At 47.4% G+C, this 23,070-nt stretch overlaps 1 protein-coding gene across 9 annotated transcripts in view; it reads right to left on the reverse strand.

Annotated features, from left to right (window-relative positions):
- Positions 1–8,121, reverse strand: part of MYO18A (myosin XVIIIA) — a 101,425-nt gene extending 93,304 nt beyond the window's left edge. For 7 of the 9 annotated variants that reach the window (XM_018064338.1, XM_018064337.1, XM_018064343.1 and 4 more), the window contains exon 1: positions 7,996–8,121. The gene's annotated coding sequence lies outside the window, so the exon portion shown is untranslated. The remainder of the gene's footprint in view (positions 1–7,995) is intronic. The other 2 variants (XM_018064342.1, XM_018064341.1) reach the window with 1 other exon arrangement.

Raw genomic sequence — 23,070 nt, forward strand, 5'->3', positions numbered from 1 at the left:
TCATTGGCAGGACTGATGTTGAAGCTGAAACTCCAATACATTGGCCACCTAATGTGAAGAGCTGACTCATTTGAAAAGACCCCGATACTGGGAAAGATTGAGGGCAGGAGGAGAAGGGGATGACAGAGGATGAGATGGTTGGATGGCATCACCGACTCAATAGACATGGGTTTGGGTGAACTCCAGGAGTTGGTGATGGACAGGGAGGCCTGGCATGCTGTGGTTCATGGGGTCTCAAAGAGTCGGACATGACTGAGCGACTGAACTGAACTAACAGATGTAACAGTTATCAAGAAAGATTGGTGCATTTCATTGGATGAAATACTCAAAAGACAAAAAGAATTATTAAAAAATACTGAACTCTAGTTTATGATACGTATGCTAACGTTCAGGGGCAAGGTATATTTAGTGTCTGTTATTTACTTTGAGATTCATCAAAAATGTAAGATGGAGGAATTCCCTGGTGATCCAGTAGCTAGGACTCAGCACTTTTACTGCAATGACCCAGGTTCAATTCCTGGTCAGGGAACTATGATCCCACAAGCCACACAGTGTGGCAAAAAAAAATAATAATAACAAAGTAAGATGGCTTAGGGTCGTATCAAGGGATAAAGATGTGGTAAACAGGAGAGTAAAGTGTTCATTGTGGCTTCCCAGGTGGCTTGGTGGTAAAGAATCCACCTGCCAATGCAGGAGACAAAGGAAACTCGGGTTCACTCCCTGGGTCAGGAAGATCCCCTGGAGGAGGCATGGCAACCCATTCCAGTATTCCTGCCTGGAGAATCCCATGAACAGAGGAGCCTGGTGGGCTACAGTCCATGGGGTTGCAAAGAGTCACGCATGACTAAGAACACACACACACACACACACACACACACACACACACAGTGTTCATTGTAGAATCTAGAAGGTACTGTAAAACTCTAACTTTTAAAAATGTTTGCAGAGCTTTGTGATAAAATGTTGGGGAAATATATATATTTATCAAGCACCTTACCAAATGCTGGGAATATAAAGATAAATAAAATTCATGAAGGAGTTTAGGCTTCAGCTATCAGGTAATAAAGCTGAGAACAAATGTGAGTATCAATGCAATATTGGGCAAGTCAGTTAAGGCAATGACTTGAGTCATTTTTTTTAAAAATGGAGATAATAGTACCTGCCATTTAAGCCATGGGAATTAAATGAAATACATATATATCAGTTTAGTTCAGTTCAGTCACTCAGTCGTGTCCGACTCTTTGCGACCCCATGAATCGCAGCACACCAGGCCTCCCTGTCCATCACCAACTCCCGGAGTTCACTCAGACTCATGTCCATTGAGTCAGTGATGCCATCCAGCCATCTCATCCTCTGTTGTCCCCTTCTCCTCCTGCCCCCAATCCCTCCCAGCATCAGAATCTTTTCTAATGAGTCAACTCTTCGCATGAGGTGGCCGAAGTACTGGAGTTTCAGGTTTAGCATCATTCCTTCCAAAGAAATCCCAGGGCTGATCTCCTTCAGATTGGACTGGTTGGATCTCCCTGCAGTCCAAGGGACTCTCAAGACTCTTCTCCAACACCACAGTTCAAAAGCATCAATTCTTCGGCGCTCAGCTTTCTTCGCAGTCCAACTCTCGCATCCATACATGACCACAGGAAAAACCAGAGCCTTGACTAGACGGGCCTTAGTCGGCAAAGTAATGTCTGCTTTTCAATATGCTATCTAGGTTGGTCATAACTTTTCTTCTAAGGAGTAAGCGTCTTTTAATTTCATGGCTGCAGTCACCATCTGCAGTGATTTTGGAGCCCCCCAAAATAAAGTCTGACACTGTTTCCACTGTTTCCCCATCTATTTCCCATGAAGTGATGGGACCAGATGCCATGATCTTCGTTTTCTGAATGTTGAGCTTTAAGCCAACTTTTTCACTCTCCTCTTTCATTTTCATCAAGAAGCTTTTTAGTTCCTCTTCACTTTCTGCCATAAGGGTGGTGTCACCTGCATATCTTGTTAATATTTCTCTCGGCAATCTTGATTCCAGCTTGTGCTTCTTCCAGCCCAGCGTTTCTCATGATGTACTCTGCATAGAAGTTAAATAAGCAGGGTGACAATATACAGCCTTGACGTACTCCTTTTCCTATTTGGAACCAGTCTGTTGTTCCATGTCCAGTTCTAACTGTTGCTTCCTGACCTGCATATAGGTTTCTCAAGAGGCAGGTCAGGTGGTCTGGTATTCCCATCTCTTTCAGAATTTTCCACAGTTTCTTGTGATCCACACAGTCAAAGGCTTTGGCATAGTCAATAAAGCAGAAATAGATGTTTTTCTGGAACTGTCTTGCTTTTTCCATGATCCAGTGGATGTACATATATACATACCTTTCATAAAATGCCTAGCCCAGACTAAGCCCTCAAAAATGGTACCCAATAGTAGCAGGGCACAGTCTTGCCATCTAAATGGGATGGTAGAGAGGGTGATGAAATACACAAATGACTATCAGCACCAGTATGACAGAGTAAGTCTAGACATAGAATCTTTTTTTTTTTTTTTACGGGTGATGTGAGGCACACAGGATCATAGTTCTCCAACCAAGGATCGAACCTATGCCCCCTACATTGGAAGCTCAGAGTCTTAACCAGGGTAATCCCTAGACAAACAGTCTTAATGCTGGACAGGGCCTTTGCGTATGGAAAGTAAAGCCTAAAGAAGTGAAGGCAATCCAGTGAGAACAGGGCCAAGCTGGATCACACTGGCTCAAGTCCAGAGGCCCCATAAAACTATTGCCAAGATAAGGACAAGCAATTTATAGTTGCAGAAACATAAATGGCCAACAAACGTGAACAGGTATTCAGCCTCAATAATAATCACAGATGTATGAAATAAAACAGAGATATACTGTGTTCACTTAGCAATTTAGTAAAAAGTACCAAGATTAATAACATCAATCAGAGGATGAGAAGCAGGGTGTCTCATACATGTTGATGAAAATATAAACTGATATAAGAAGGTCAGGTTTGTGGTATCTATGAAAATATTTAAAGATATATATTCTTTGACAGGGCAGTTCCATTTATAGGACATCTATAGATATATTCACACAATAAATGGGGTTAATCTTTGCAGCATTGTTTGTAATCGCAAAATTCTGTCACTCTAAATATTCATCACTAGGGTAATAGCTATAATTATAGAACTAGACAGTTATTTAAAAGAATGATGTATATTTGTGTATACAAACCTGGAAAGATTCTATACTCTCTTGTTTAATGAAAAAAGAAAGCTGCCAGATAGTATATAATTTTTACTAAGAACTTTTAAGCTATGTTATGTGTACATATATATACATGTGTATTATGTATAGTATTTCCACATGGATAGAAAAATGTATACTCTGGGAAAGAGACAAAGATTTTGGAAAAATCAAAGGAGACTTCTGTGTTTTGTCTATATTGTTTTAATTATTGACAGTGAGAATATTTAGCTGGTAGGGGTATGTGTGTGTGCGCGCCTGCATGTGTTCCCTTAAGCCTAGGGCCTTTAGATAGTGGGATTATGTATAATTTTTCTTTTTCATGCCCTTTATTTCCCACAGAAAGAAAATTTATATAAAATTCTATTTGTATAAAATATAAGTATTAAACTATAAATACATAATATATAAAATATTCATGACAAGCTTTAAAAAAATAGCCTGGAAAGATCCATTACACAAATATATCTGTGATTTTCTCTGTGGAGTAGTGGCAAAGAGGGTTAACACTTGTAGACTTGCTACAGATGGAACCTTTTTTTAGCATGTTACTTTTGTGATTTTAAAGTTCAAAAGAGAAAAAAAGGAAGGTTTGACAAAGTAGTAAGCAATCCATTTAGCGTTACCGCTGTAAACGGGTTTGCAAGGGCAAGTTCAAAGCCTGCTTTCTCATGCTTTGAAAAAAGTGACTTGAGGGACTTGGTTAAAATAGATCTCATTGGTGTCTTGTGGCTTTAAGTCGGGGACAGATTTAAATGGGTCACCCTGCAGCTGGCAAACCAGAAACCCCAGGAAATGGAAACTATAACGTTAGAATCCCAAGACAGGGCGCCCAGACTTGGCTGCTGTGGGTGGATACTTAAAACGGTCAGTCCCCCCATTCTCACCCCCCGACCGCACTCATAAATAAATACAAAGGAAATACTTTCCCAAGAGAGCCGGCCTCTCTCGCCCGGCCTCTGACCTCCCTGAGCGGCCGTTTCCTAAGGCCCCGAGGCCTTGATGGGTAGCTGACCCGGCTCACCCGCCCGCACCGAGCAATCGCACGAGTGGCCCGGGGTGGGGGGCTCCCCCGGCACCTAGCCGGGCCCCGGGACAGCGCAGGGTGACGCCTGTCGCCGCCGCGGAGCCTCTTGCCGGCGGTGCTGCCGAGCCCCGCTGCGCCCCGTGACTCACGGCCGGGTCACACGGAGCTTATCTGGCTCCAGGTGTGCTCGCTCAGTCCGTCTGCACGCTTCTCACATGACATCAGCCGGCCCGCCCGCCCACTCCCCGCCCAGCCCGCCACCGCGCGGGGAACCTCGGCCCTGGCACCTCCAGGCGGCCCGGTCCGGGGCAGCTGCGGCCCCGCGGCGCCTCCGCAGCGATACCGTCTCCCCTGGAACGCAACCATCCCGCAGGTCCCGGGAGAAACGAGTGCAGGAGCGATGCCAGCAGCCCAGCCAGGTCCCCCGCGGCTCTTCCAGGTGCGCCTCCTCGGCCCCACGTGGGGCCTGCCGCAGCCCGCAGGGCACTAACCTCAGCTGACATCCCCACACCCCACCTCCGGGGTGACCTTGAACCAGTCCCGTCCTCTCTCTAGACATCAGCTAGTCCAACTCCAAAATCTCCAGGGACCTGAGACTTCAGACGTGGCCTTTGCCGAAGAGGTATTCCGCTCAACCACAAAACGCAGGTTCGAATCCCGCTCTCCCGCTGACTGGCTGCCTGACCAACAGCCCAGTTATCCAACATCTCTGAATACTAGAGAATAACAAAAACAATTCCTTGTGAGTGACTCTAAAGTACTCTGCTGAGAGAAAGGGCCCTGGGCCCTATAAAATCGTCAGTCCACAAGTTAAACTGCTGCCTGACTGTAAACTATTTGAAATGTCAAGGGAATGTGTATAATTTACAAGCCACACAATTTCTACCTCAAGAGAAAAGACAGGAAAGTGGGGGTGGGGGGTGGGGTTTTCAGGTCTGCCCCCCACCCTTCCCAATCCAGCTCCCACCACTGCACCACCTCACCCTCTAATTTAGGCTGCCTCAAAAAATGGTGAAGGGGGTGGGCGGGGAAGTGCAGTGAGCAGACCATAAAGAACCCCAGGGCCTGATGCAAAGCAGAACTTAAAAGCTCCATCAAGCCTCCAACCCAAGTCCCGGGGAAGCCTGTTAATCATAGCGCAGGGTGGGTTCGGCCCTCCTGTCCCCTCAAATGTTTAAACTACATGGGGCCAGAGCCCCTCGGCTTTACCCGCCACATCCAGGAGAGGCCTAGGACAAGGCCTGGGCCCCGGGGCCACCCACAGGACCCTGCTCACTCGGATGCTCTGGCTCCAGTCTGTGGTGTTCACTCCAGGTGAGGGAGGTCTGGCAGGGGACTGACCTCTGGTTGAGAAAGAGTCAGCACAGCCCTGCTGCCCTGGAGACCTGTGACACAGCAAGCCTGGATCAAGGCTTCCTGAGTCCCAACAACTCTCTGCTCCACCCAAGCAGGGTGGATTCTCCCTTTCACTCAAGCCCCAGTTCTGCCCCTCCCATCTACCTTCAGGTGTCTGCCTCTGGGGGGACACTGGAGTTTTCAGATTCAGCTTTCTGAAAACACACACACCCCTCAATGAGCAGCCACAAACTCAGCCAATGAAGGGGGCTGCCCCAACTGCCAGGCAGTGAGGTTGAGGGAGCAGGCAGGATTCGGGAAGGGCATATCCACCTGAAGGCTTCTGAGGACAGCCTGGAGCATGAGAGGAAACCCTCGGGCACACACCCTGGCACCTGAGCCAGGCCAAGAGACTATAAACAAACCAGATATTCAGAGCTGCCAGGCGCCAGGTCATCGATTGTTCAAAGCTCAAAGCTCCCACAGGAAGTGACCATCAACATTCCCCCCTCCCTTACCCACCCTGCACTCTCACCTGTGACCCTTCTCATTCCCCTAAACCCCCAACACAATAGTTTTCCCCCACCATCTTCCTGGAATTGAGCCCCAGCTTCAATGTTCCTAACCCCAAATGGACAAGCACACCTCCACCCGAGGCTATATATAACTAGTCATGTCCAGCAACCAGGAGGATATTTCCTGGAAAGTCTTCATCACAAAAGGACAGAGGGGAAGCTGGGGAGGTGGCAGGCCACTGACAAAAAGCCAGTGAGGTCTGTCCGGAAGCCAGAGACTTCAGGAGAGTAACTTTCAATATCCCCAAATAGAAAGCAACTTCTGAGCTAAGAGGGTGGAGAACAGGAGGCAAGGCGGAGCCCATTGCCATGACAGCAGGATACCAACCTGCCCAAGAAAAGGGCTCCAGACCTGGCAAGCACCTGGAAAGGCAGCTTGACCGTCTAGATTCAATGTCTTGCTATGGTGATCTTGCTCTTAATCACCTGGACGACCTTCTGTCCTGACCAGCCTGACTGCAGAGCATACACACTCAGCTCATTTAACTCTTCATATGGGGGTTTTACTAGGCCTCCTCAGCCACCAGCATACCAGGCACTCCAAAAGACAAAATGAACCCACTTAAATCATTGCCATGGTGAAGAGTGAACCAAATGCAATTCCATAATTTGGGGGGACCATCTAAGGTCAGGAAGACCTTAGGCAGGAGAGCTCCTCCTAGGAAGCATCCTCCCAGGCCTCCCTGCACAAATACAAACTACCGACACTGCCAAACACATGCCCCATTGGCCAAGTGACCAGGCAAAAGGAGCACTGCTTCAAAACCCAGCTGGCAGCCTCCCCCATCCTCCCCCTCCCTACTGGCGGCCTCTCCAACTAATCAGCAGGACACATGTGCCTTGCAACAGGGTGACACCCCCACCCCCCACTCCACCCCACCCCCAGCAAAGCCCCAATATGCAGTGTGTCCCTGCAGGCCTTGTCCCTGCAGGCCTTATCTCAGCCAGGAACAGCACCCACTCTTTACCAGGCTGGGTACCAGCAGCACCCCCAGCAGGGCGGTGCGGCAGGGAGAGAGGGGGGGATCGCGAACCTTACCACCTCCCCTTCCCATTGGTGAAGCAACTGGCATGACAGGTTCGCAGGGCGGGGCGTCGGGTCAGTCTCTCCCAGAGGCCTGGGGTAGGCGGGCCGACCTTCCCACACGTACCCCACCCCTTGGCAGGGAGAGACGAGGTGAGCCGCCAGTTACAGGGGGCAGCCTGCACGCCCTAATCCCCGCAGCCTACGGTTCACCCGCCCCCCTCATCTTCTGTCCCAAGGAGAGGGGGCCCAGGCAAGCAGGGTCTCCATTGTTTTGCCAGCTGTCTGGCAGCTGCTCCTTTGAGAGGAGCCCGGTGTCGGCCTGGCAGTGAAAGGGTTGAAGGCCGCTGGGAGGGATAAAGGGCTCTTCCTCCGAACCTCGGTCCATCGGTCTGTCGAGGGGGGTGCCTGGGACTGGCCTCAAGAATCCTCCTTACACCCCCAGCCTGCAGCCTGCACCCCGCAGCTCGGGGCCACCTGGGCTCCCCCCAGCCCCAAACCCCCCCAAACTGAAGGCCACCCTGTCCGGCCTCCCCGCGCCGCTCGAGCAGGCAAAGGGGCGGGAGCTCGCCCTCCCGCCCCCCTCCGGATCGGCCCCGCATCCCCGGCGCCGAGCTGCGCGGCGCGGCCAGGGACCGGAGCCTGGAGTCCGGGCCGCCGCTTCCAGGGGACAGGAGAGGAGGAGGAGGAGCCGGCGGGCCCCGCCGCCCGCCCGCCTTCCCGGCCCGAGCCCGCCCCGCCGCCCCTCCACCCCCACCCCGGGCCCGGCCGGTCACCGAGCGGTCGCCCCCGCCGCCCCGCACTCACCGGCCACCGGAGCCCGCCCGGCAGAGAGCAGGAGCGGAGACGCGGCATCCAGCGGCCCCGGCCCGGTCCGGGCAGGAGCGCAGCGCGGCGCAGCGCAGCGCCGCCCCCCGCGGCCGCGCGAGCCGAACCGAAAGGGAGCTCCCTGCTGGCGGCTCCGGGGATAAACGGCCGGCCTTCCTGGCAGCACCTGGGCGCGCCTCCAGAGCGGGCCAGGCGGGCACCGGGCGCTACCCTAGAGACCTCTGTGAGGGTCCCAGAGGCCCTGCCTGGAGGTTGCTCTACACCCTGCATCCGAGGCTGCTGGGCGCGCCCAGGGCGGGCACTGGAGTCACGCTGAGGCTGTAAAACAGGCCCTGTCCTAGGCGGGCGCCAGTGGACTCTGCTGGCTGTGTCCAAGAGGGTGCCTTCCTGGGCCAGTGCTGTCCAGTTGAGTCTTGCGGGTCACATCTCCCCAGAGCAGCTCTGCAGAGGCAGACGCAGGATGATGCTGGAGGGCCCTATGGCCCAGTCCAAAGCAGGGGCTGCCAAGGGGGCACTAGCAGGATGTACCCCCCAGATTCTTGGTGGGCTGGTTTGAGAGAGGCATGCTTCAGGTGGAGCTGTCTATAGGGGTGAACCAAGACCCACCAGTGATAGCCATAAGTGGCACGCACTCCCTAAAGGAGCCCAACAATACCAAAATAAACAGCTTCAGAAGCTCTTAGGAATGAGGTCTGCCCCTGGGTCCTCATGTCTAGTCAATATCAGGTGAGCTGCTCTACCCATTGAGAAGGAATGTTAGACTCTCCCAAAGAGGCCAGAGGCATTTAGAGACCAGGATTCCAAGAAAGGGCTTATGTCTTGAGCTGAGAGAGAGGTGGGTGCTTCTACAGGTGGTGTCCATACTGAAGGGAGGTACCCCAGAATGTGGAAGAAACTGAGCCGGGCGGTGCAGGAAGAAGGGTGTAGCAGACAAGGGCAGCTGCCTCCATAAACAGCCCAACCCAGAACTTCTCCAGGCAGAGGTGGCTCAACCTGACAGACCAGGGAAGGTTTAAGCGAGGGGATTCAGGAGCTAAGAGCTGAGTATTAGCTGGGCGATCCTGAGGGATAGACCACACCCAGAATGTGCATCTTGAATAAAGGAATAGCATGCAATCCAAACTTAATTCAACACACTTTTGCTGAGACCCTGCCAAGTGCCAAGGGCAGCACCTGGCACTCTGAGGAACACAGAGATATCAGATTTGGACCCTCTCTCTAGGAAACTCACATGGTGAGGGCGAGGGGTGAACTTTGACCACAGTAGGATTACCACGGGCTTCCCAGGTGGCCCTGATGGTAAAGAACCTGCCTGTCAATGCAGGGGACGCGGGTTCGATCCCTTGGTCAGGAAGATCCCATGGAGGAGGGCGTGGCAACCCACTTCAGTATTCTTGCCTGGAGAATCCCAAGGACAGAGGAGACTGGCAGGCTCGTCCATGGGTGGCAAAGACTCAGACATGACTAAAGCGACTTAGCATACTCACGGGATTCACCACACTGTCATCCCTTGGATGATGAGATGATGCTGTGATGGATGGCTCATTTGGCTGAAGGAATGAAAGAAAGCTGCTCTGAGGACACGACGCTTCAGTGAAACCTGGGAAGCTAGGTAGCACAATGACTATCACAATTACTTTCTGAGCATGTACTATGTGCTAAACACTATCTCTATTCCTCACAACAAACCTATTAAGGAGACATTATTTTTAGAGATAGGGATTGAATGCACGGACTCAAGAGTCAGGTTGCCTGAGATCAAATCTCAGCTCTGTCATGCCTACCTGTATTACTCTGAGTGACTTACAAAACCTCTCTGTGCCTCAGTTTTTTTATCTGAAAAAAACGGGCTAAAAATGCCCACCTCAAAGTTTAGTTTGAAAATCAAATGAATTTAGTCTTCTCAACAAATGGTGCTGAAACAATTTGACTTCCTCCACGGGCAAAAAAAAAAAAAACAAAACAGTCTAGACACATACCTTACATCCTTCACAAAAATTAAAATGAGTCATAGACCTAAACATATCCACAAAGCTGTAGAAAGTAATGCAGGAGGAAACCTAGCTGATTTTGAATATGGTGGTGATTTTTCATATACAGTATCAGAGGCACAATTTATGAAATGAAGAATTGATGAGAAGAAGAAAGAATTAATAAGAAGCTAGACTTCATTAAAATTAAAATTAAAAACCTCTGCTTCATAAAAGACAATGTCAAGAGAATGAGAAGACAAACCACAGACTGGGAGAAAATACTTGCAAAAGACATCTGATAAAGAAATGTTATCCAAAATATACAAAGAACTCTTAAAATTCAATAAGAAAACAAATGATCCGATTTAAAAATGGACCCAAAAGCTGAATATACACTTCACCAAAGAAGATATACAGATGGCAAATGAGCATTTGAAAAGACGTTCTTCATCACGTCATGTTGTTCATTCGCTAAGTCGTGTCTGATTCTTGGTGACCCCATGGACTGCAGCACACTAGGCTTCCCTGTCCTTCACTATCTCTGGGAGTTTGCTCAAATTCATGTCCATTGAGTTGGTGATGGAATCTAACTACCTCATCCTCTGCCACCCCCTTCTCCACCTGCCCTCAATCTTTCGCAGCTCAAGCACTTTTCCAGTGAGTCAGCTCTTCGCGTCAGGTGGCCGAAGTGTTGGAGCTTCAGCTTCAGCATCAGTCCTTCCAATGAATACTCAGGGCTGATTTCCTTTAGGTTTGTCTGGTTTAATCTCCTTGCTGTCCAAGGTACACGTGTTATAGAGAATTGCAAATTAAAACAAGATACCATTACACCTCTGTTAGAAAGGCCAATAACTGGAACACAGACAATGCCCAATGCTAGAGGGGTTGTGGGGCAACAGGAACTCTTATTCATTGCTGATGGGAATGCAAAACGGTACAGCTTCTTTGGAAGACAGTGTGGCAGTTTCTTCTAAAGCTAAACACACTCTTTCCATATGACCCAGCAATTGTCCTCCTTGTTCTTTACCTAATGGGGTTGAGAACATATCCACACAGACACCTGCACACAGATGTTTACAACAGCTTTATATATAATTGCCAACACTTAACAAGCAACCGAGATATCCTTCAGTAGCTGAATGGTTAAACAGAGATACATCCAGACAATGTATTCTTATTCAGAAATAAACTATTAAGCTGTGAAAAGACATGGTGGAACATGCATATTATTAAGCAAGAGAAATCAATGTGACAAGGCTATATGATTCCAACTCTGTGGTAAAACTGTGGAGACAATAAAAAGATCAGGTGTTGTCAGGGTTGTGATAAGGGAGGGATGAATAGGCAGGGCACAGAGGATTTTTAGGGCAGTGAAACTACTCTATTTGATACTACAATGATGGATGCATGTTCTGATACATTTATCCAAACCCACAGAATGTACAACACCGAGTGTGAACCCTAACGTCACTATAGACTAAGTGATGATGTGCTGTGTACGTTTATCAGGTGTAACAACTGTCCCACGCTGGTGCAGGGTGTTGACAGTGGGGAGGCTGTGTGTGGGGAGGTGAAGAGGGTATTATAGGAACACTGTACTTTGAGCTCAGTTCTGCTATTGCTTCAAAGGGAATTCCCTGGCAGCCTAGTGGCTAGGACATCACACTTCCACTGCAGGGAACATAGGTTCGATCCCTGGTAGGGGAACTAAGATCCTACATGCCGTGTGGCACAGCCAAAAAAATAAAACATAAAATGGCTTTAAAAAATAGTTTACCAACTTTTAAAATAATTCAGCGAGTTAATGAGTAAAAAGGGCCCAGCGTATAGGAAGCATTCTGTAACATTTAGCTTTATTGTCCTAACCTTCCCAACTCTCAGCTAAGGAAACAGCCGGCAAGTGGCAGCGTCGGGATTCAGGTTGAGGTCCTCAAGGCTCAGAGCCCCTGTTTTTTCCCTATATCATGGCAGTGAATAAACAGAGATATTAACATCTGTTTTATTTATGTGTGTCCACATCAGGGCACTTGGAGCTTTACACGATGTTCCTAAGAGCTCGTCTAGCCTGAACCAGGAACTGATTTCAGAGACCCGGCAAGAACGAAACACCGGGGCAACACACACGACTTTGCCTCAAGCTCACTTGTTTTTCATCTTTCACTTCTCATAGGTCAGAATAATCCCTGTACTGGCTCTAAGTAAAAGTGGAGCCCCATCCACCCCTCATAGAAAAATGGGGCAGCAGTGTCCACATAAAATAGCTCAGATGACCACAGAAAGGCTGGTTTTTCCAGAAAATTCCTAAGCTCCCAAAGCAATCTGACTTGAGTGGAAAAGAGCCCTGAGCAAGAAGCCTGGTGATAATAAAAATTGATTGCAACAATTGAACCCTCACTGTAGGTCAACATTATGCTAACCCCTTGGCCAGAATTGTCTCATTTAGTGCTCAATCTCACCCTGTTTACAGAGGTGATGTTCTTTTTTATGCTTTTTAAAATTATTTTTTTCTTTGGAGTATAATTGCTTCACAGTGCTGGGTTAGTTTCTGCTCTACAACAACATGAATCGCTGTATGCATACGTATATTCCCTTCCTCTTAAGCCTCCCTCCCATCACGCCCCCTCACACCCTACCCCACCATCCCACAAGGGAAGTGATGTTCTTATCCCCATCTTGCACATTAGAAACCAGGCTGAGGAAGATGAAATAATTTACCCAAGGCCACACAGCTAAGCAGCGGAGCCCGGAATACTTGCTCTGAATCACGCGGCTGGGCTGTGTCCAGGGCAGAGAGGAACACTTGGTCTAGCAGCTGTTGCCAAGTTCCTTTGCCTCTCTAAGCCTCAATTGCCTCATCTATAAAATGGGGATAATAATAGTGCCTACCTTATAAGCATGTAAAGATAAAACAAGCAAATTCATGTAAAGCAATTAGCCCAGTACTTGACAGATCATAAATGGTTAACAGATGTCAGCCCTTGTTAATCTCTCTGACTCTCCCCATCTGTAAAATGGAAGCTGATAATAATGTGTAAGTCATAGAGGTACCGTGAGGCTTAGGAGAAACGCCAAATGTTGAGCATGTAGGTAATACTTGTCACATAGTAAGCTACCACAACATGACCCTCCAGAAAGGACTGCAGGTAGGAAAGTCATTTTAAAAAACTATATACATATATATATATATATTTTTTTTTTAATGTGGACAAGTTTTTCTCTAAGTCTTTACTGAATTTGTTACAATATTGCTTCTGTTTTATGTTTTGGCTTTTTGGCTGTGAGACGTGTGGGGTCTTAGATCCCCAGCCAGGGATCGAACCTGCACCCTCTGCACTGGAAGGTGAAGTTTTAAGCCCTGGACCGCCAGGAAAATCCCTAGGCAAGCCATTTTTTTCAAGCCCACAGCATTGCATAGCTGCCTGATAACAAGTGACGTTCCGATGACAAGAACACATATTGAATACTGTTCCTTAAAATGCATTTATTGGCATAAGATCCTTTATTCTTTTGCATAGACACTTGGAACGTGGGTGGAGAATGCTCTTTAGGGAACTTGAAGCTAAATCCTTGGAAAAGAGCACCTGCCGAAGGTCAGCCCAAAATAAAGGAGTGTATCTCTGAAATGACATTAAAGTTTTATTTGGGAGGACTTCCCTGGTGCTCCCACATTCCAATGCAGGGGATGTGGGTTCAGTCCCTGTTGGGGAACTAAGATCCCACATTCCCTGGGACGACTAAGCCTGTGCACTGCAACGAAGAACCTGTGTAGAGAAAAGGAAAAAAAGTTTTATTTTGAGAAAGTTCAAACACAGAAGCAAACAAAATAAGACAACAAACCCCTGATTATCCATCACAAAATTTCAATAGTTATGAACTCATGGAAATCTTATTTCAACTCTACTCCCTCCCATAACCTTAAAACAAATTCCAGGTATCATACCACTTCATCTGAAAACATTTTAGCGTATGTGTCTAAAAGATAAGGACTTTTTAAAAAACAAAACCACATACTATTGTCAAACTTAAAATTTTTCAATAATAATTTGCTAATACCATCAGATAATCAATGTTCAAATTTCCCATTATCTCCATAACTTTTTTTTTAAAAAAACTACTTGTTTGAATCAAGATTCACATGTTTCAGTTAACTGAATTTTTAAAGAAAATATAATTCACTTAATGAAAGTGAAGAAGTGAAAGTGTTAGTCGCTCTCAGTCGTGTCTTACTCTTTGATACCCCATGGGTTGTAGCCTGCCAGGCTCCTCTTACCATGGGATTCTCCAGGCAAGAATAGTGGAGTGGGTTGCCATGCCCTCCTCCAGGGGATCTTCCCAACCCAGGGACTGAACCCAGATCTCCCACATTGCAGGCAGATTCTTTACTGTCTGAGCCATCAGGGAAGCCCAATTCATTTAACAGCAACAGGTAATCATCAAATTAGCAATGGTTATCTTCAAATGTTACGCTGCATGCATGCTCAGTTGCTCAGTCGTGTCTGACTCTTCGCAACCAGGCTTTTCTGTCCATGGGATTATTTCAGCAAGAATACTGAAATGGATTGCCCTTTTCTCCTCCAGGGGATCTTCCAACCCAAGGATCAAACCCACATCTCCTGCGTCTCCTGCATTGGCAGGCGGATTCTTTACTACTAAGCCACCTGGAAAGGCCATTATTATACTAGTTACACTGTAATTTCTCACCTTTGGTCAGATACCTGGAGTCACAGACATTTCCCACATAAGATGCATTATATAAGTCAGGCTTGATTTACTACCAGCATTTATAAAACCAGAACTAAGGCAAGAACTAGGTCTGGAGACACAAACGTGGTCTCAGTGTAGCACATGTTCAGCCTGCCCAAATTATTACAAAATTATAGGAGCAAGCACATTCGCAGGACAAGACTGTTAAGTATCTTTTATATCTTTTTTATCTCTTCTATCTCTATATTTTTTCCCTTTGCAACTTATCTGTAGAAGAAACTAAGTCATTTATCCTACAGATTTTCCTGTCTGGATTTTGTTGATGGCATCCCCATAGGGTAGTGAAATATGATACTCAGGCCTCTGTATTCCTGTATATTGGCAAATCTAAAGGCTTGAGCAGATTTGAGTTTCATTTTGAGGGGACAAATACTTCATAGGTGGCATGGTCTTCTTTTTTTAGGAGGCATATAGTATCCTTGTCTCTCAAATGACACTTAAAAACATTAGAAATATATGATTAACTTTATTAGAAGTATAAGAATATGAAAAAAGCTCATCCCTCAACAGATGTATGGAGAAACAAAATGTGGCATTTATACAATGGAATATCACTCAGCCATAAAAAAGAAGGAAAAATTCTGACACAGGCTGCAACATGATTGAGCCTTAAGGATATTATGCTAAACAAAAGAAGCCATATACAGAAGTACAAATGCTATATGAGTCCACTCACATAAGGTACCTAGAATATGCAAATTCATAGAGGCAGAAAGTAGAATAGAGGTTACCAGAGTCTAGGTGAGGAGGAAATGGGGAGTCATTGTTTAATGGGTACAGAGTTTCTGTTGGGGATGATGAAAAAGTAATGGAAATGAATAGCGGCGATGGTTGTACAACACTGTGAAAGTAACTGATGATGCTGAATTATACACTTAATGGTAAAAATGGTAAATGTTATGCTATGCATGAGTGAGTGAAAGTTGCTCAGTCGAGTCCAATTCTTTATGACCCCATGGGCTATACAGTCCACGGAATCCTCTAGGCCAGAATACTGGAATGGGTAGCCTTTCCCTTTTCCAGGGGATCATCCCAACCCTGACCAATCATCCCAAGACCAGGAACTGAACCCAGGTCTCCCGTATTGCAGGTGGACTCTTTACGAAGTAAGCTACCAGAAAAGCCCTCAGTTCAGTTCAGTTCAGTCACTCAGTCGTGTCCGACTCTTTGAGACCCCATGAATGGCAGCACACCAGGCCTCCCTGTCCTTCACCATCTCCCGGAGTTCACTCAAACTCACGTCCATCAAGTCGGTGATGCCATCCAGCCATCTCATCTTCTGTCGTCCCCTTCTCCTCCTGCCCCCAATCCCTCCCAGCATCACAGTCTTTTCCAATGAGTCAACTCTTCACATGAGGTGGCCAAAGTACTGGAGCTTCAGGTTTAGCATCATTCCTTCCAAAGAAATCCCAGGGCTGATCTCCTTTAGAATGGACTGCTTGGATCTCCTGCAGTCCAAGGGACTCTCAAGAGCCTTCTCCAACACCACAGTTCAAAAGCATCAATTCTTCGGTGCTCATCTTTCTTCACACTCCAACTCTCGCATCCATATGTGACCACTGGAAAAACCATAGCCTTGACTAGACGGTACTTTGTTGGCAAAGTAATGTCTCTGCTTTTCAATATGCTATCTAGGTTGGTCATAACCTTCCAAAGAGTAAGCGTCTTTTAATTTCATGGCTGCAATCACCATCTGCAGTGATTTCAAAAGCCCTATGTTGTGCATATTTTACTATAATAAAACAATATTTAAAAGAGCCTAGCTATTGGGAGTTCCCTGGGCAGTCCAATGGTTAAGACTTGGAGCTTTCACTACTGGGGCCTGGGTTCAAACCCTGGTGGTCGAACTAAGACCCTACAAGCCACTCAAGTGCAGTAAAAAAAAAAAAAAAAAAAAAGAAGAACCCAGCTATTGCATAGAATATGGGCCCTCTTAAACAACTTTGATGGCCTCAGTTTACATGTCTACTTTTGTTTGAACCTGCAGCCTAACTCCTTCTGTATTGATCTGCACATAGTTATAGGGTTCATTCCATGCTCCCAATAACTTCACGGGATCCACAGTCCCACCAGCCTCCAGCCCAGTGTCCTAGATTATAGACATCTACAAGCAGAGTCATGGAGGCAGCCAGGACATGGGCTTCTGGAGTTATGAGGCTTGAAACTGAGCCTATTTTCCCATGAGAGCTTAACCGCTCAGCTTCCATTCCAATAAAATTAGGGCTATGAACTCCTACCACACAGGGTTGTTGTAAGGATGGAATAAAGTTGTGCAATGGTCAAGTGCTGTACCAAGAGAGGGCTTCATGTTTTTATCATGCTAGCAGTGACTCAAAGAGGATCCAACTAGGATATAGGTTTATCAGCTCAATTGGAAAATAATATCTCTGGAAGCTAGTTACTTTTTTAAAATATTTTTTAAATATATTCATTTGGCTGCACCAGGTGTTAGCTGCAGCATGTGGGATTGTCGATCTTCATTGTAGCAGGTGGGACCTTTCAGTTTCAGCATGTGGGATCTAGTTCCCTGACCAAGGATCGAACTCAGACCACCTACATTGGGAGCATGGAGTCTTAACCATGAACCACCAAGAAAGTCCTGGTGGGGTACTTTGCAAGCTAAACTTCTCTTGACATCATTCTTGGTGATGTCAGTAGTAGAGCAACAAACTGTTAATGCCAACACTGAGGATTCCCTGGAGATATGGGATTTTTCAGTGTCAAAACAGAAAGTTCCAGGCAAAATGGGACAAGTTAGTCACCCAAACCATGACCTACCAATTGCTAATCTAGGGACTGCCTCTCAGGCTTGCTCACTACTGCCTGTTTGACCTGCCTTTTCTTCTCAACTTGGCCTCTAGAATCTCTTCTTCTGAATCTCTTTGCTGGACACACTTCTGTTTGCCTCTCAGTGTCGGTGCTTCCTAGGATTTCTTCCTTGTGTTCTGTTCTTTGGATCTTGCACCCCCTCCTTAGGAGATCTTGTTCATCCCCAGGACCCCCAAATACCTCCCAAGCCATGAATAACTCGCAAATCTCCATGGCAGACATAACACTAGAGGGCTTGGTACTTTCCCCATCTCTTGAAAATACCCCAAGTAAACTGTATCCAAAGCCAAGTGTGCAAGCCTTCCTCGCTGACTTCTTCCTTTTGGTTGATGACTCTAACCCTCAGTCAGTAAAGCCAGAAATCCACTCTCCCTGCCTCCTCCCTCTCTCTCCATCCCCTCCTTCTCAGACCCCATGTCCTATTGGTTCTTCTCCCTAAGCATCTCTCCAGCCTGCATTGTTTATCCATCCCCACTGCACTGCCTCAGTTCAGGCCTCATCATCTCCTCGCAGCCACCTGCTCCCTCCTCATCCCCTCTGACACATCTTCCAGTGATGTTCCTAAAATACCAACTCGATCATGTCACTCCCTGGCTTGGAATTCTTCAAAGGCTTCTGATGGCCTAATACTGGGATCAGCAAACTTGTTTGTAAATTGTCTGATAGTAAATATTTTAGGCTTTTCACATGTCTCAACTAGTCATGTCTATGACTGCAGCACAAAAGCAGCCGTAGACAATATAGAAACCAATGATCATGGTTGTGTCCCCAAAACAGTTTATTTATAAAAACAGATGGTGGGGACTTCCCTGGTGGTCCAATGGTTAAGAATCCTTCTGCTAATGCAGGGGACATTGGTTCGATCCCTGGTCTGGGAAAATTCCACATACCTTGGGCAACTAAGTCCTTGTACCACAATTACTGAGCCCAAACTTTAGAGCCTGTGAGGCGCAGCTACTGAAGTCTGCGTGCCCTAGAGCCCATGCTCCGTGACAAGAGAAGCCACTGCAATAAGAAGCCTGTGCACCACAACTAGAGAGCAGCCCCTGCTTGCACAGCTAGAGAAAACCTGAGTGCAGCAATGAAGACCCAGTGCAGCCAAAGAAAAAGATGTGGGCCCAAGGACTACACTTTGCTAACCCGTGGCCCAAGGAATAGTGTCCAAGCTTACTAACATAACCCAAAGGCACTTTTTGCCTTCCATTGTTGTTCGTGGAGGGCCAAAAATCAGAGACCTCACTTTGCCGACAAAGGTCCACCTAGCCAAAGCTATGGTTTTTCCAGCAGTCATGTGCGGGTATGAGAGTTGGACCATGAAGAAGGCTGAGTGCTGAAGAACTGATGCTTTTGAATTTTGGTGCTGGAGAAGACTCTTGAGAATCCCTTGGTCAGCAAGGAGATCAAATCAGTAAATCCAAAAGGAAATCAAACCCTGAATATTCACTGGAAGGACTGATGCTGAAGCTGAAGCTCCGATACTTTGGCCACCTGATGCAAAGAACAGATTTGTTGGAAAAGACCCTGATGCTGGGACAGATTGAAGGCAGGAGGAGAAGGGGGCAACAGAGGATGAGATGGTTGGATGGCATCATCAACTCAACGGACATGAGTTTGAGCAAACTCCAGAAGATAGTGAAGGACAGGGAAGCCTGGCATGCTGCAGTCCATGGGGTCACAAAGAGTCAGACACAACTGAGTGACTGAACAACAACACAAAGCCCTAGCTCACTGTTACTCAGGACCTAGACACCAACTGCCTGAGGCCCAAGGAGAATAGCTTCCACTGCAGCAAGCAGCACTCTAATTAGACCTTGGAAAGAACTTTCGTAGCTGTTAAATGATTGTTAAAAATTGCCCCAACTTGTGGAAGGAGACAGAGGAATACCATCTCCTGTGGTTTTCTGACGTGCTCCAGACGAAGCCCTGTTTGGCCACTCCTAATTCTGGCCTAACAATATCAGGATAAATCAGGATAGATGCATCAAGCCGCTATTTCATGCAGAGCACTGTCAGGAGCAGGACTGTGTGTCCTCTTTCCTGTGGAAAGAGGCACCTCTCCCCATCCTGCGACTGAGATGCAAAAACATCAGAGTTACGCGCAAAGTCACACAGCAGGATCGATGGAAATAACCATTGAAGGCCACAGTCAAGGGGAGTCACAGCAGTGTGTAACTAATTGTTGAATGGAATCGTCATGGAGGCTCAGAGGAGGAGCAGAGCAGAGGAGGAGTCAAGGAAGGCTTCACAGACAGAGGCTAGTATCCAAGCCTGTAATAGGATTTAGATGGTAAGAGCACTGCTTGCTAAGGAGCATTGTGCACCTGGCACTTTATTTACAGTACCTTGTTTAATCCTCACAACAGCTCTGTGAAGTGGGTATTATTAGTCTCTCTTTCTTTTAAGATTTTTTTTTTTTGATGTGGACCTCTTTTTAAAGTCTTTATTGAATTTGTTACACTATTGTTTCTGTTTTATGCTTTGTTTTTTTAGCCACGAGGCATGTAGGATCTTAGCTCCTCGACAAGGGATCGAACCCACACCCCCTGCATTGGGAGGTGAAGCCTTAACCACTGGGCCGTGGGGGAAGTCCCTGTCAGTCTCTTTTTATACAGATGGAAACTGAGCCCTGAAACCCCCAGCTGCTTATCCTAGATCACGCAGCCAGTGAGTAGCAAAACAGAGCTGGAACCCAGTTAGTTCCTGGAGCTAAGCTGACCAGGGCAGAGCTCCCCAGGAGGGACTGGAGCAAAGGGCGGGAAGAAAGTCCAGGCACGGCCCCTCGCGTGGCTGGAATGGGAAAGAGTGGATAGCGAGTGAGGTTGGGGCCGACTCATAGGAGATGCTGGATGCCAGGTTGAGGAGCTTCAAGTGGTTAATTCAGCTGGAGCGCTGACCAGGAGGCAAGTGCTGGTTGGAAGGGAGGGAGGGGACTGTTCGGGCAGGAAGGTGCTGGGCAGGTTCAGCAATGGCAGTGAAGGCAGGTCTGAGCCAGGGAGGTGATGAGGGGACTGGAAGGAGGGGGACAGAATAGGAGAGATTGGGAAGGAGGATCTGTGTGGGGACTCAGCTAACAATAGCCATAGGAGAAGTGAGGGAGGAATTAGTAGTTGATTTCATAGTTCTGGGTGCATGAGACAGCAAGGCAAAAGTAACTCTCCAGAGAGCTAAGTTTAACACAATGGATAGGGACTGCCCTGCTGGTCCAGTGGCTAACACTCCGAGCTCAGGGGGCCCGGGTTCAATCCCTGGTCAGGGAACTAGATCTCACATGCCACAGTGAAAATCAGAGATCCTGCAAGCTGCAACTAAGACCTGGTGCAGCTAAATAAATAAATATTAAAAGAAAAAAAATACAGTGGCTAATGTTTATTGCAATCAGCTACAATTGACAAGTACTTTACATTTATAAACTCATCTTCACAGTCTTCTTAGGAGATAGGGTTCATTTTTATCCCCCCCCCCCTTTTATTTTTCAGGTGAAAGAACTGAGGCACAGAGAGGCTAAGCAACTTGTCCAAAGCTATCCAGCTGGTACCTGGCAGCTGGGATTTGAAATCAGACAGTCCGGATCCAGAAACCTTGCTCTTAATCACTTTGCTATCTTACATCTGTTGAGGTAACGCTTTCGGGAGGAAGTAGGGTTCCGCACTCCCATGCCACATTCCCCAACCTCAAGCATCAGGCAGGGAAGTGATGGCCAGTGCAGGGTTTTTTGCCCAGTGAGCCTGAAGCATGCCATGCTGGGGTCTGCACTTCGCCAGCTACTATACCTCCACGCAGGAGGGCTCCTGGAACCCAGGGCTGTCTTGTTAGAAGGGAGCAGGGGAGGATGAGCAGGCCAGCCCAGGAGTGGGAGCACCCGATGCAGGCCGCAAGGAGGTGCTGGCTGGGAAAGACTCTGCTCACAGGGGAAGAACTGCAGCTCCACCAGGTTCCGGAGGAAGCAGCCCATTCTCACCCCCAATTCAGAAGGATCGTCTTTTTTAGTACAAGAGGGCGGGGTAGGAGCAGCCGTGAAACAAGCATGGAACATCCACCCCAAACAGAGGGGATTGCCCCAGCAGGAAGACCAACCTCGTAAAGGCCCCCAGCACCATGTGGGTGAGGTAGATGGCCAAGGGCCTGTGTGACCTCAGGTTGGGGTCCTGGGCTGCAGCCTCCAGGCACTAGGGGAGAATTCTCTCTCCCACCAGGAGTGCGCCTCTAGGAAGTGAGAAGACCCCAGGAGCTCCAGTCTGGATCCCTGAAATCACAAGCTTTAAGGAAGGAATTGAAGTAAGGGGGAGGAAAAGGAAGGGAAAGGGGAGAGTATAAAGCCCCAGCAGCCAGATATTTGCATAACTATTTCTGGCCCTCAGCAAGAGCCCCAGTTCCATCTGTGCCTGACGCCCAGACGTGCCACTTGCTGCCTGACAAGGACAAGAAGAAAAAACTGGCAGAGAAAAGGACACTGAGGAGGAAAGGATGGACGTAGCAACTCTCCAAGTTTCTCTCCAACACAGCCGTGAATTAACCAAGACAGTCTGCACGCTTAAATGCTACAATTGGGCTTCGGCAGAAATGTTCCTGACTGATGAGATTTTGAACCTTCCAGCTGTCCTGGGCACTTTTTTTTTTTTCAGACTTACATAGCACCAGTTTTCTGTGAGTATGGTTTCAGTGTGTCTGCCCTCTGATGCCCTCTGGCAGCACCTACCATCTTACTTGGGTTTCTCTTACAGACAGAATGTGGTCCACTGGAGAAGGGAATGGCAAGCCACTTCAGTATTCTTGCCTTGAGAACCCCATGAACAGTATGAAAAGGCAAAATGATAGGATACCGAAAAAGGAACTCCCCAGGTCATTAGGTGCCCATTATGCTACTGGAGATCAGTGGAGAAATAACTCAGAAAGAATGAAGGGATGGAGCCAAAGCAAAAACCATACCCAGTTGTGGATGTGACTGGTGATAGAAGCAAGATCCGATGCCGTAAAGAGCAATATTGCATAGGAACCTGGAATGTCAGGTCCATGAATCAAGGCAAAGTGGAAGTGGTCAAACAAGAGATGGCAAGAGTGAACGTCGACATTCTAGGAATCAGCGAACTAAAATGGACTGGAATGGATGAATTTAACTCAAATGACCATTATATCTACTACTGTGGGCAGGAATCCCTCAGAAGAAATGGAGTAGCCATCATGGTCAACAAGAGTCCAAAATGCAGTACTTGGATGCAATCTCAAAAACAACAGAATGATCTCTGTTCGTCTCCAAGGCAAACCATTCAATATCACAGTTATCCAAGTCTATGCCCCAACCACTAATGCTGAAGAAACTGAGGTTGAACAGTTTTATGAAGACCTACAAGACCTTTTAGAACTAACACCCAAAAAAGATGTCCTTTTCATTATAGGGGACTGGAATGCAAAAGTAGGAAGTCAAGAAACACCTGGAGTAACAGGCAAATTTGGCCGTGGAATGGGAATGAAGCAGGGCAAAGACTAATAG

This window comes from Capra hircus, chromosome 19, assembly GCF_001704415.2.
Source record: "Capra hircus breed San Clemente chromosome 19, ASM170441v1, whole genome shotgun sequence".
Taxonomy (NCBI): domain Eukaryota; kingdom Metazoa; phylum Chordata; class Mammalia; order Artiodactyla; family Bovidae; genus Capra; species Capra hircus.